This window comes from Mytilus californianus, unplaced genomic scaffold, assembly GCF_021869535.1.
Source record: "Mytilus californianus isolate M0D057914Y unplaced genomic scaffold, xbMytCali1.0.p SCAF_4, whole genome shotgun sequence".
NCBI classification, from domain to species: domain Eukaryota; kingdom Metazoa; phylum Mollusca; class Bivalvia; order Mytilida; family Mytilidae; genus Mytilus; species Mytilus californianus.
In genome coordinates, this window is record NW_026262690.1 from 121,387,484 (window position 1) to 121,402,592 (window position 15,109).

At 34.9% G+C, this 15,109-nt stretch overlaps 1 long non-coding RNA gene across 1 annotated transcript; it reads left to right on the top strand.

Moving 5' to 3' along the window:
- The first annotated feature begins 1,532 nt into the window (after positions 1-1,532).
- LOC127739273 (uncharacterized) lies at positions 1,533-11,589 on the top strand. Its single transcript, XR_008000366.1, has 3 exons — positions 1,533-1,707; positions 8,279-8,380; positions 11,336-11,589. It is a non-coding gene; the product is annotated as an uncharacterized LOC127739273 (long non-coding RNA).
- Positions 11,590-15,109: the final 3,520 nt, after the last annotated feature.

The following is a 15,109-nucleotide window of genomic DNA, read 5'->3' on the forward strand; positions in this document are numbered from 1 at the left end:
TAGAATTGTTTTCAGAAAAAAAACCTTTAGCAATAAGTCGATCGGGAATTCTTTGAGAAATTTCAATCAAATTTCATTTCTTTTTAGCTACTCCCTTTAAATTGTCCACAGAAAAAAAAAGTTGATATTATCAATATCAATTGAAAGGGAAAACAAATATTGGTGTGGTCTAATTGAACTGGCGACTTAGTTCGTGGTGTTGTATTCTCCTCGTGTGTAGGTCATGCGTTTGATCCCCGGCTAAAGACTTGAAAATTTGTATTTGCTGCTCCTCCGCTAAGCACATAATCATACAATTAAGAGCTCAGAGTCAAAATAAAATGTCTAGAATAGGTTGACATGTCTTCTTGTGGATTATTACCTTGTGAATTAGCACGTTAAAATCCGGCTTAGTGTGTCGGTTTAGTTCTAAGTAGGGTTCATATTCATATCAATATCACATAAACACGTTCTCGTCCTGATACGCCTGTAATAATTGCCATTATACATTAAACGCGAATCCATCAATCCATTATCTCAAATTTTTTTTTTAATGGGTAGCACACAGTGCTTCATTACTGAATTATATCCATTCATTTCTTTAGACTGGATTTATAGACTTTGAAATTTTTCTAATAAAAAAATAGTAAAATTAGGTCACGGAAACTGATTCAGAAAATTAACTCAACTATTTTTTTTTAAAGCGTGCTTGTAGTACTAGTATGTCGTTTCATTTCTTTGCCGTTCTCCAAGTCACAGGTAGATCGGATTGTCCCCCTTTTTTATTGTCAGTACATATTTCATTCTCCAACTTAATAACATGTTTTGTTCATAATTAATGTTTAGTGACAAACTATTTTGTTTAATAAAAATGACTTGTCGAGGTAGATAAATGCTTCTCTAAAAATGACCCACTAAATATTACGTAAGAGAAAGATCGAGGTAATACTAGATTTTGTTTTTCATGATAGCATATGCGTCAGTCATGTTTGTTGAAATATCTATCGTTAATAGATATTCATTATGCACAGAAAATATGATAAAATTGACAGATTTTTTCAAACTATATTTGAAAAGGGGTCAAATTGTACCTGTTCTCCATGATATATTATTAAAAATGAAATATTATTTTTCCTTTGAACATCTCGATTTTAAATCGAACGATTTCTTTTATATATTTTCGAATGTCTTTCGGCTTTTAAACCTTATATAATCTGTATATCCAGTGTATGTGACGATTGGCTTAACACATTAAATAAGATGATCTCTATGTCAATAAATTGTAAACAAAAGTTCCGTACGACAAACAAAAATGTCGAAGTCAAGTTAAACCGCACTCAGCGATTTATCTAATGTGAAAATTATATAGATACCGGTATTGTACCAATCACAAATCTATACCACGACCTTTGATCATCAAAATATAACATGACTAATCAGAAAAATCAACGTTAAATTTCAATATGTAAGTAAAATTAAATCTGCGATGATAGGATCTATGTCACATATCCACCAATCCTTGGTGATATAAATAAAGACGTTTATAGTACTATACCAATTTATTTAAATTAGGTAGTACATCGCTGAGTGATACGACCCCTCGCTACTACATATAGTGATCTTTATACGTCCGAAATACACAAATCTTGTCACAGGAACAAAATGAGCTCATGGAGAAAATTTTCTTTGTTTTAATTATTGTTATCATATTTCATAATTCATATCAAGGTAGGTTGTTATTATCTACATGCATACTTGTGATGCATTTTAATATTTACAAAAAAGACTTATGAAGGGATAAAGAGGGATTGTTTATTTGGTTTCATTGAGTTTGGGGTAAATTGTTGTATAAATATTCATATTCATGAAAATATTCTTTCAAAATTAACAAAACTAAATGCACTATACATGTACAAAATGAAAATGTCCGTTTTTTAACAAATACAATGGACAAATATTAGACCGTGTTCACACTGCCCATGTGAAACACGTTTTTGAGTATACACAAGTTTTATTGTTTACATCTTTGAAATAAAAACTAATCAATTGTTTGATATGCATTCAATTCTTTATTCAAAACGCACTTAATAACTTGAAGTGTTTTCAAAATTAACCCAGTATTACTTTATAATTTATGTTCAAACTGAATTCAATTAAACTTGTTTAAAACTTTTTAAAGCCTCAGTAAGAACACCGCCTAAGTTGCATCATGTTCGACATGTATGATAATATGAGGCTGGCCTGTTACCTTCTACAGCATGTCGGCCAGACGACAGTGAAGTAAGACGCATCAGAGGGTAACATAAAAACGCCTATATATCTTGAGATCATTCTTTCATAACACCAACGTCCTGAACCCCCCTTTAATATTGATATTATACCCCCCCCCCCAAAAAAAAAGAAACTACTTTTTATTTAAGAGGGTAGTTGTAGCATTAACATTTCTGTAAGAGATGTTATGTTTGGCGAGACACCCTTTTTAGAAATTCTGTCCTATGTTTCTATATTTGAGATAAATCATTGTTCTTGGAGTTTTGTAATATTTCCCAATTCTGCAATTCATCATTTCTTAAAAATTGGGTTCAAATAATGCACACAACTTCATCACAGTAATACTAAGATAATTTGGATAACAATTTTAAAAGAGCGAAACTATATGAAAAACATGGAGATGAAACGCTATAAAATATTTGTCTCGGAATTTCCGATCTCCAACTAGATGAATAGGCTACATTATAATGCAAGGGACCTGTTGAGATAAACAGCATAGCTCTGATGAAAACTCGTATGACGTAGATATCTCTTATTAATTGCAAACGAAAGCTGCATTTTCAAATATATGGAAATCTTTCTTTTCATCAAATGAGGCCATAGATCACTATAAGATTCAAAGGTCCGAATTTCGAACGCAGCAGATAAGTGACACATGACCACGTAAAAAAATGCTCTAAACAAGTACCCGCCGTAATGTTTTCGGATTCCCCAAAACCCTATATAATTCGTCAAAGCATCTATATAGCTATGTAGATTATTGTCATATTTTCTGAAAAGGCAGGTGGGGAGGGGGTCATGTATTAACAGCTTAGTAAAGCTCAAAAATTTGAAAATTAGCCATCTGCACGTGAGTCTTAGAACAAACACACTATATGCCTTAGATGTATATTGGCTAGGACAAGTTAATTGAGGCCTATGGTACTGCTGTATGTTGAAATATATGCATGTATGTTTTGGCTTTCAAACATAGCTGGGGTCCTGGATCACTGTTCAATCGGCAACGGCGATGTGCAACAAAGATTGTACAGGTATCAAATGCTTCTTTCAGAAATAGCTTTATACTTAAAATAAGATGTGAGATGAAGGTCAACCTTCAATTTAACAACAAACCCAGCAACACTGACAAGTTCTATAAAAATATAGACATCAAGTGGTCAGCAGATACATGTTTTTCAGCGACGAACAAGCCTTTTGCACCCACGCACAATCTGTCAAATTAGTAGGTTGATTGATTAGAGTATTGATCAATTGATTTGATGTCTAACATCCTGCTAGCCATCCTTAAATCTTATTCAGGACGATAACATGTTTATGTAATTTAAGATGATGAACCCGGTTTTATACTAGACCTACGCGACGAGTTGGATTTTAACGTGCTTACTCACGGAGATGACATGTTTCAAAACGTAAGACACATTATTCTGACTCCAAATCTACCAATATTTTCTCCTGCTCCTACTCCTAAAAGCCGCGTGACACTGAGACGAAGAGACAACAACTATCAGTTTGTTTTATGTTTAACCGGACCTCCCGCAATCTAGGAGAACGCGCCACAGGCGATTAATAGAACGGGCGAAACATGGGTTTAGTACAGTACATTCTAAAACAGATTTCCACATTGTCTTTTGGGTGAGGGACTAAGCGCGTGATCTGATAACATTTTTGTGCTTGTATAAAGTTGTTATTTATTCAACGTCGGTATAGCATAGTAGGCCTTGTGAATGAATGAAACCTATATGCCGCCTTACGTCAAGTTTATTGATTGACCGTTTCAGGCTGCCAATTATTTTTCGTACCTTGATTTACTTTGAATCTTAGACACCACAAATGTACGAATCATACCAGAGGTTAACCAATTTTTATGTAAATGTTTAATGTGACATCGTTAGTATACGTTTCAGTGACCGTGCCAGTATGCGCTGGCCAATATATTCAGATTAATAAATCACACGTGTTATAATATGTAAAGACCAAGGTGGTTAGCCACCATAGAAATACACTGTACTAATTTTTAAAGAACTCGTGTTCTCAATATCATTTTTTAAGATAAGTCAATGAACTACCTACATGTAATTACGCGATTGCAGGGACTTTTCAGGGATTATGAAAAACGCTTCAGTCAAAAATAGAATGAATAATTTTAAAATGATTACCTACACCAGGTAAATTTCGCTGTTTCTCTTAGTCTTCATGTTTAATGTCTCAAGAAATTTACTTTACAGTTTTTAAGAATTATTGCTCATTTAGAAAAGAAAAAAATGTATCTATCAACTGTGGCATATTCCATAGATTTTACATAGCGTAGGGTAACACCACCTCAGGAAGCGTAGGGTAACACCACCTCAGGAAGCGTAGGGTAACACCACCTCAGGAAGCGTAGGGTAACACCACCTCAGGAAGCGTAGGGTAACACCACCTCAGGAAGCGTAGGGTAACACTACCTCAAGAAGCGTAGGGTAACACCACCTCAGGAAGCGTAGGGTAACACCACCTCAGGAAGCGTAGGGTAACACCACCTCAGGAAGCGTAGGGTAACACTACCTCAGGAAGCGTAGGGTAACACCACCTCAGGAAGCGTAGGGTAACACCACCTCAGGAAGCGTAGGGTAACACCACCTCAGGAAGCGTAGGGTAACACCACCTCAGGAAGCGTAGGGTAACACCACCTCAGGAAGCGTAGGGTAACACCACCTCAGGAAGCGTAGGGTAACACCACCTCAGGAAGCGTAGGGTAACACCACCTCAGGAAGCGTAGGGTAACACCACCTCAGGAAGCGTAGGGTAACACTACCTCAGGAAGCGTAGGGTAACACCACCTCAGGAAGCGTAGGGTAACACTACCTCAGGAAGCGTAGGGTAACACCACCTCAGGAAGCGTAGGGTAACACTACCTCAGGAAGCGTAGGGTAACACTACCTCAGGAAAAGTTAACCTAAAGAGCTCCATATCGGTTATATGCCCCCTCATGTAGTCATCAAACATTGACCAGGAGCGAATGTAGGGGGATCTTTATGGCCGACAATTTTTGTTTTAGTGCGTTATTCTTATATGAGGGTCTCGATGGGGTCTTTCATTTCTGTATTCTTTAATGTTTTGGGCCATTTTTCTCTATTCTTTATACTTTTTGCCCATTATTCTTTATTTTTTATACTTTAGCACCTCGTTATTCTCTATTCTTTATTTTTTTGTCCATTTTTTCTCTATTTTGTAAACCCCCATCCACACCCTTTGACGTTCACTCCCTCTCCTCTTAATTCTCGATATGTCTCTCCGCCGGTCCCTTCCCTTTTTGTAAAACCTGGATCCACCACTGTTGGCCATTTTTTTCCTTTGGCTCTGTGTGAAGGTGAATCCAGAATCGAATGCAATAAAGTTTGTACGTTATACTTTGATATATGAAGGTCTGTAATCATGGTAATAGGGGTCCTTTGTTTCTTTATTCTTTAATATTTTAGAACATTTTGCTCTATTCTTTATTCATTTTGCCCATTAAACTTTATTCTTTTTAATTTAGCACCCATTATTCTCTATCCGTTTAGACCCTGATAAATATCTGGACTTTTTTAATTAAACACCTAGTGGAACGAGGGCCACAAATGAGATTTTATCTCACAATCTAAAAGAAAATGCGCGTCTTCGTCAATAATCTTTTATACGTGGCCATTGCCATTACTCTCTTGAAATTTCAACAAGTTTTCCCTTTTCTATTATCAAATGACGGTTATGAAGTCGGGACTTTACAAATAGTTCTTTAAAATTAAAAAAAAAAATATTCGAAGGCAAAGTTCAAAATGACAGATTTATTTAACATATATGGAATCCTTGCAACATCTTTTAGTTTATATTTATAGCAATGACGATGATGACATCATGTTGTTTACACCAGATTGACAGTTTAGCCGTTTTCAGTGCTTTATTGAAAGAATTAAAAAGCGTATAATTGCAATGTCTACTCATCTGTGTTTTTACTTATTGCGGTTTTAATTGTTATCCTTATCAATGGATTTTTTTTATTGATTAAGCATAACATTATATATTTGAAAGACATTTTCATCTATTTATATTAATTTTGTTTCAAATTTAGATGTTTTTTTTTTTAAACTAATTAGGCATAATTTAAAAATGAATTTAGTCATTTAATAATATTTTTTGTATTGACATTTTTTTATGTTTTATACTGACTAATTATTGGAAAATTTGGTGAATAATCTGCGGTGAAATTAGAGCAACATAAAAAAACTGACGTTAATGAGAAAGCTATGATTTGGTTGACCTGACGTACACTAGATATGAATCGAACGAAAATATTGATGACGTCACAATCAGTCAATCAATACCGGACATCAATCATAAGTTTTCCTGATTGTTGGTGTCACCAATAGATTCTTGCATTTATTAATAACGTTCATTAGCATAGATTTTATGTATGTGCCAGGTCAATATATGATTCAGCCATGTGTGACTTGACAGTTCTCTGTTAGCAATATATAGCAGCATTTCAAACTTTAGTCATCGTTTGAAAGAAAAAAAATCATTGCACTCTAACAATCCGCATCAAGGCCATGTTTTTCAACATATAAAACACCTGTGCCGATTTTTCTATGAGTAATATGATAATAAACTTTCCATAATTAGGTTTATATCTGCATCAAACAGTAGCATGTCACACAATAACACTTCCTCATAATCACACTTCTAGTAATTTGATCAATTTATTGAACAGGCACTTGACTGCCGTTCTGACGTTAATATAGCTAAGTCCTCGTTACGTAAAAATGCTTCGTGATAGACAAATCAGATAAAACATTGACTGACCAAGTACGAAGGAAATTTGGACTGCCGATGAAAAAAGAACCTAAATAAGGCCTCTTTGGTCATCCTAAAAATTGCGAAGGTTCTGCAACATGTAGAAAGCCAATCTCTTTTCACGGGGCACCCGAAATAATAATATATGTCATATATTGTAAGAGTTTGCATAATTTGTTCACAGTACAACATCACATTAAATAGTCATTGACGTTTGACGGTTATCATTATTTTAATTTTGACTACAGTATTCCCGCTAGACACTGGAAACTGCTTGTGCCTTATTCATCCCAAAGAAAATTAACTTCTTCTACGAGTGCTTTTTTATGTCCTGTACGATATCAATTTACATGTATTATAGAAAATTATTTTGTTTTATTCGTTAAAAAGACGGAAAAATACAAAGGGGACACATATATTCCATGATGGCGTACGTACAACTTTAGAAGGGATGACTTCGACTTTATCACTTAGAATCCTAGATGTCATAGCTTCCTTTTAACCATAACCCTTTATCGAGGAAATCGTGAATCAAATAAGAAAACGTGAATGTTTTGCGTGTATTATCTGATATGTGTTAGCCAACTGTACGACTTCATTTTCCCGCGATATCCGTACGTTATATGTAAAAGTAGTTCACCATTACAATTTTAATAAAAGAAAAATACTGGAGTCATTATAATTTATAGTCTTTACAATTTAAGAATAACAGGCAGCAACGTATAACATTCTTCTGCAAAAGAGAGGCGAAGGATACCAAAGGGACATTCAAACTCATAAGTCGAAAATAAACTGACAACGCGATGACTAAAAAAGAAAAAGACAACAAAACAGTACATAAAACACAACATAGAAAACCAAAGACTGAGCAACATGAACCCCACCAAAAAATTGGGGTGATCTCTGGTGCTCCGGAAGAGTAAGCAGTCTGATCCACATGTGGCACCGGTCGTGTTACTCATGTTAGTACAAACTCAGTGATAAGTCTAATTACGACAATTGGAACGGATATTCCATAACGGTCAACCAACTCGTGATGGCGTCCGTAAAATTTACGAAGGGACGATATCAACTTCACCACTATCTTAGCTTTAGACGTAGCAATATCTTATAATCGTGCATGTCAAGTTCTTTGGGCCTAAAGTAGTCCCTTTGTATATACATAACGTATATTTTCTTTTTTTGTTTGTTAAATACACATATTTTTTTTCAATTTTAGCTCCAGTTCGCCTTATATGTCCGCCATGTTCAATAGTGTGTAACAACGATATAAGTAATCTACGTAAGCAGTGTCAGTCTTGCCAGTGCGAACCTGTCAAACGTAAGTAAAGAAGTGTGACCCAGAGGTGGATTTAGAGGGCCCAGGGTACCGGACCCCCTTTTGGAGCTACATATATGGTTATAATGCATAGACTTTTTACATGTTCCACTCCAAACGTTGCCTATTTTGGGGCCCCGTCCATTTTAAAAAATCCTCGATCTGCATCTGTGATCTGTTTCCCGAAATTGCTTATAGATAGTCAATCGGGGTCAATGCCTCTAACGCATTTACTTTCAGATACAAAGTACAGTTCAATTCCGTTTGGTTTCAAGTTGTTATTGAGTATACAAAAATGTAAAATTGTAAAAATAAATATATGTTACGGACTATATGAGTATTTGGCCCATACGCGTATCGTCATAACCATATGTGTATACTCGTATGGTTATTAACGGACCGAACCATGTGAGTATTTATACCATATATAGGTCTTTTCGAAAAAGCATAAAAAAGTCCAAATATTCATAAACATACATGTCTGCAATAGCAATTACCTGTATTTCAAAAGAAATATCTATACAATAGACAATTACCTGTATTTCAAAAGAAATATCTTTTCAATAGACAATTACCTGTAGTTCAAATGGAATATTCAATAGACAATTTACTGTATTGCAAAAAAATTTCTTCCGTAGCAATTAGGCCAAATATAGGTCTTCAATAGCAATTATTTAAAAAAAAAATGCTTTCAATAACAAATATTAAAAAATGTCTTCAATAGCATATTTAAACGACATTTTTAATTTCACGAGTATTTATAAAAATGGAGAAAAATACTTTTAGTATATTGTTTATATAAAAATAAGAAGATGTGGTATGATTACACAGAAATTAACAACTATAGGTCACCGTACGGCCTTCAACAATGAGCAAAACCCTTACCGCATAGTCAGCTATAAAAGGCCCCGAAATGACAAATGTAAAACAATTCAAACGAGAAAACTAACGGCCTTATTTATGTACAAAATAATGAACGAAAAACAAAAAGATATATACAGCAACAAACGACAACCACTGAATTACAGGCTCCTGACTTGGGACAGGCACATACAGAATGTGGTGGGGTTAAACTAGTTTGAAGGCGCGCCAACCCTCCCCTCACCTGGAACAGTGGTGTAACAGTACAACATAAGAACAAACTATAGAAATCATTTGAAAAGGGCTTAACTCATCAGGTCGATAAAAAACAGACTTAGACTTTTTTATAGTCAGATTTCACCAACTTTCATATATTGACCGAACGAGTAAAACAAATGCAGCGAAAAGTGAACCTACCTCTTTCTAATCCATCTTTAATTAATTGTATTAAATCATGTATACTTACGGCAGCTTAATAATAAGTACACTTTTTTTCTTGCTTATAAATGTAACATAGATTTGTTACAATTGTATGTTTGGATCAGTCGGTATCTGAAATTCCGTGGACTCCCCACTACTGAATACCATGCGTGTTGTGTGTTTGTTGTTCTATTTTGAGTATACGTCCCTTGAAGGTCTCTGATAAGTCAATAAAGTCTTGAATCTTCTATTGGGGTCTCGATGGCCTAGTGATCTAAGTAATTCATCTACTGTATCACTAGCCCGTCAACACTGAGTTTGTAAGTTCGAAGCACGTGGCAGGTGCGTTCGACTGTCACTCAAATCTTAATTGACTATGATTGTCAATTTTTCGATGGTCGGTGGTTAATTTAGGGCACTCAGGCTTCTTCCAATAATAAAAAAAGCTTACTGCCACGATATAGCCAATAATCAATCAATCAATGAATCTTGTATGCGATTCAGTCAAAATCTTCTGTCCATATATAGAATAAAGGCATTATTTTTTTCTGACATCATTGGACGATATCTTTTAATTGAATATTTAAAGAGTGTTGCGTGTTTTTGAATTAGTCACACCTATTTGGCCTTCTTAGAGTATTATTGAATCTTTTGGGCCTATTATTGTCTATTATTTTTGTTTTGCCTATTTTTATCTATCCTTGAATTTTTACACACTATTCTCTATTCTGTAAACCCCCACCCAGACCCTCTCTTGTCAGGACAGGAATGACAAATTCTGATACCATTGGAACACAATTTGACAAAGTCTAAATACTTAATAAAAGAGAGGCGAAAGATACCAAAGGGACATTCAAAATCATAAGTCGAAAATAAAGTGACAACGTCATGGCAAAAAAAAAGAAAAGACCAAAAGACAAACAACAGTATATAATACACACCATAGAAAACTAAAGACTGAGCGACACGAACCCCATCGAAATTCCGGGGTGATCTCAGGTGCTCTGGAAGGGTAAGCAAATCCTGCTCCACATGTTGCACCCGTCGTGTTGCTCGTGTAAGTACAAACCTGGCGATCGTCTAGTTCGATAGGTCACATTTGGGGAAAGCATGACGGGATTGTGATAACGATTATTGGAACATATCCGTCGTCATCTGTGAAACAGATATTCCATATGTGCATGTATATATATATATAAAGTGAACGGACGTTACGTATATAATATCAGATATGAGACGGAGCCAGATGTAGAGTGTCGGAAACCATTTGATGACACCTCAAAATGAAATGGCAGTGCGTGTAATATGAATCCGTTCAATGTAATTTTGCCTTTTAAATAACAGCAGGAATTTTAGAAAAAAAATTTGATACCCTAAGACGATGTCTCGTGAAAGGGTGTGTCGCGTGTGTGAAGTAGACACAATTATCCATTCATTGTAATTAGACCATAAACAGATGGAGATATTGGAATAATAATTTTCCGTTACGAAATCAATTTATTGAAATTGTTTTTTTTAAAGACGAGATGCATAGACGTCATGCCAGCGCGTGACATTATTTTCCGAAAAAACCAATTATATCCGAATTCGGAAATACTGAAATAATGTACAAGAGTTATACAAGAGATATTGTTTTTATTTGAAATCTGAATAGTAAGCATATATTTATATTTTCAGATATTCCACACTTAGTCGCTGTTGTTTTATGTCCATATAAGATATGCAAAGAGAACTGTGGCTTTATGGGATACAAACGAGACAAAATGGGGTGCAAATCATGTGAATGTAAAGAAATCTAATACGACAAAATGGATAGGAAATCGACTAAACTGCAGGAAACTTTGCAAGACAGCATGCTTTGAGAATTATGTGAAAGCCGGGAAATTTATTTTGTTTTTATTTGTTAAGTTATTGTTATATTTTTTTAATAATCTTGTGTTGTTCTTCTTTGCTGGTACTCCCAAAAGAACCAATGGTGGTTATGTGGTATCGTACTCGCCTTGTACGGAAGGTTTCGGGTTCAAACCCCGGCTAAATCATACCAAAGACTTGCAAATAAGTATTTGCTGCTTCGCCGCTTAGCACGCGGCATTTAGGGTGATCGGCTCTGCGTCAAAATAATGTGTCCTAGTATGGTGACGTGTCTTCCTGCGGACTGTTTTATTGTAATTTGCCACTTTACAAAATTGGTCTATTATAAAGAAGGGTTCATATTCATATTGCATTGATATGTTATTATTCTGATATGCATGTTATATTTTCCACTGGACGTAAAAAAAAAACCAACATCTATACATCAAATAACATCCATTAGAATATCGGACACAGTTAAACCGGGCAGATATATAAGTGTACATGCGAAGTTATTAGATCCATATATAGTTGGTTTATTCTATATATTTGAACTATTTGGGACGACTTGTCGGGGAATTTTCGATTTTTAAAGCTAGCTTATAAACTTCGTATTTGACTTATTCTTCAAACTACATGTATTTTGATTCTAGCGCCAATGATGAGTCTTGTGTATATTAAACGCGCATCTGGCGTACCCTATTTAAGCTTGGTATCTTTGATAAGTCTGTTTTTTTCAACTAATTGCACAATATAAATAGATTTTATTTATAGATATTTATATCTCTTTGAAAGTTTCACGGAGGCAATCTAAGGAGGCCATCATGACTGTTGATAATTACAGAATATCTATGTCAAGGATGACCACGGCTATATATCATTTATTCACAGGCAACACTTTATGTCCTCTTTTCCTTATTTGGAAACAGTCTTTCGTTCATCCTCGGTTTTTTTCGTTAGGTTACAGCTTGTCAATCTTAAGTGTATTGTAGACTGCTTTTTGTTTGTTTTGCCTTTTGTTTTCACCAATGTGTTGTTTGTTTTTCCTCCCGACTAGTTATTTTTAATATCCCCCCTTTTCTCCCACTGGATATCTTTGTTCACTCTCTGAGACTAACTAAAAGGAGAACACAGCCCTATATGCTCTATGAAATACGAATCAACTTGTTCCAATCTGTACCTTTGGTTTTCCTGTTTGAATTGTTTTACACTAGTCTTTTTGGGGCCCTTTGGCTCCGTGTTGAAGGCCGTACTTTGACCTATAATTGTTTACTTTTTACACATTGTAACTTGGATAGATAGTTGTCTCATTGGCACTCATACCACATCTTCTTATTTATATAAACACTACGTTTGGATTTACTCAAAAATTATATTCATTCATTTAGTATGACTGGTTCGCTTCCCTTCTTTTATATTGGAAATTTAAAATTGTGTCGATTATATTTATTATCATAGAATGAGATATGGTATCACGCACACAATAATGCGATTGCTTCCTTAAAAACAAAAACTATAATGAAAAGAAAATCTTGAGATAACTTCAAAGGCTCTCAACAATAAAGGTTCTACGAACAACTTAACTGAAACAAATCAACAAATTAGTAACTTATATGAAAAAAAACAACATCTAAACTCAATGTTTATGAATTGAGTCAGGCATATTAAAATCTACGTGTCTGAATTAGGGAGGGGAGGGGGAGATCCGACCCTGTATTTTGGGTCATTCTTTTATTTGTTTTATGTATTCTCAATTAATTGTAACCTATCCAAACTCTCAGTCAATGTAATTAGTCGTTTCTGCGTAAATGTATGCAGAATGATGCCGTTTATACAATAACAATGTTTGTCAGTCTGTAACAACTTTTTTTTTAAATTTCATTTTAATGGACGGTTATAATTTTGTTTTTGAAAGCTGTATATTGACTTACTTAAGTAAAATATAACAACAAGATAAGATTTACGAAGACAAATTCGTTAGTGCCGAACAGATAAACAGTCAAATAAAAAATAAACACACACAAATCAATAAATGTAATCTTTGTTGATTTATTAACCTGTTTCAATTACAAAATACCTATTTGAAAACTAGGTTAAAAAAATAACTATGGTCTCATCTGCAAACAGTATAGAAACCCATTTTTCAAAATAATCATTATTGACTGATTCAGTAAAATCTGAAATCCTAGATCATTATGTTAGAAGAATTTTCCATGTCTTTAACATTATATTTAGTTTGTTGATTGGTAGCTTCCCTCTGTTTCCTGTTTAATGCTTCTTCTTGAAGCAGTAGTCTCATTAATAAATTTCGCTGAGCTAGTATACGTTATTGTTTAAGGGCCAGCTTAAGCCCGCCTCCGAGTGCGGGATTTTCTCGGTGCGTTGAAGACCCATTGGTGGCCTTGGGCTATTTTCTATTCTTTGGTCTGATTCAGTATTGTCTCTTTTACACATTCCCCGTTTTCATTCTCAAATGTCTACAAGAATAATTATGGTTCAGGTTCACCAATAATAAGCCAACGTAAGATTTCAGATGACAAGATTGAAGCCATCTTGCCTCAAGACTATTACCCTGTCGATGAAACCAGGATCGCTCCGTTTGGAGTTAAGACGATCCACTCTCAACTGTTCTGAGTATTTTTGATGTCGGAAATCTCTAACATCCGTTGAAATAATTCTTAAGTCGCTTCTCTCATACCCCCCAAAAAAGTATAATCTTAGCACAACAGCATACCCCAAAGTATAATTTTAACACAGCAGCATGCCCCAAAGTATAATCTTAACAGCAGCATACCCCAAAGTAAAATCTTAACACAGCAGCATACCCCAAAGTATAATCTTAACACAGCAACATACCCAAAAAAGTATAATCTTAACAGCATATCCCAAAGTATGATCTTAACACAGCAGCATACCCCAAAGTATAATCTTAACACAGCAGCATACCCCAAAGTATAATCTTAACACAGCAGCATACCCCAAAGTATAATCTTAACACAGCAGCATACCCCAAAGTATAATCTTAACACAGCAGCATACCCCAAAGTATAATCTTAACACAGCAGCATACCCCAAAGTATAATCTTAACACAGCAGCATACCCAAAAAAGTATAATCTTAACACAGCAGCATACCCCAAAGTATAATCTTAACACATCAGCATACCCAAAAGTATAATCTTAGCACAGCAGCATACTCAAAAGTATAATCTTAGCACAGCAGCATACCCCAAAGTATAATCTTACCACAGCAGCATACCCAAAAGTATAATCTTAGCACAGTAGTCAGCAACTTTACAGAAAAGTGTAAAATTTTGTCAATAAGCTGCAATTTCATTCTCTACTGTCTGGTGCACCGGACCTAGAAATAAACGTTTATTACAAAAAAGTCATGGATTATGTTTATAGAACTTACTTCGACCTTTCAATTTTTTATTGTTCCTTTAGTATGTTCAACTTTTTTTTCGACAGGTTACCTGATCTGTGGTTAGACATCCTGATATTCGGTCAAGTAAGAGCAACTTAAAAAAGTAAAATTAAGCTTACAATCGGTACAATTGGGGGGGGGGGGGGGGGGGGGGGTTATCTATTCATGACAAAA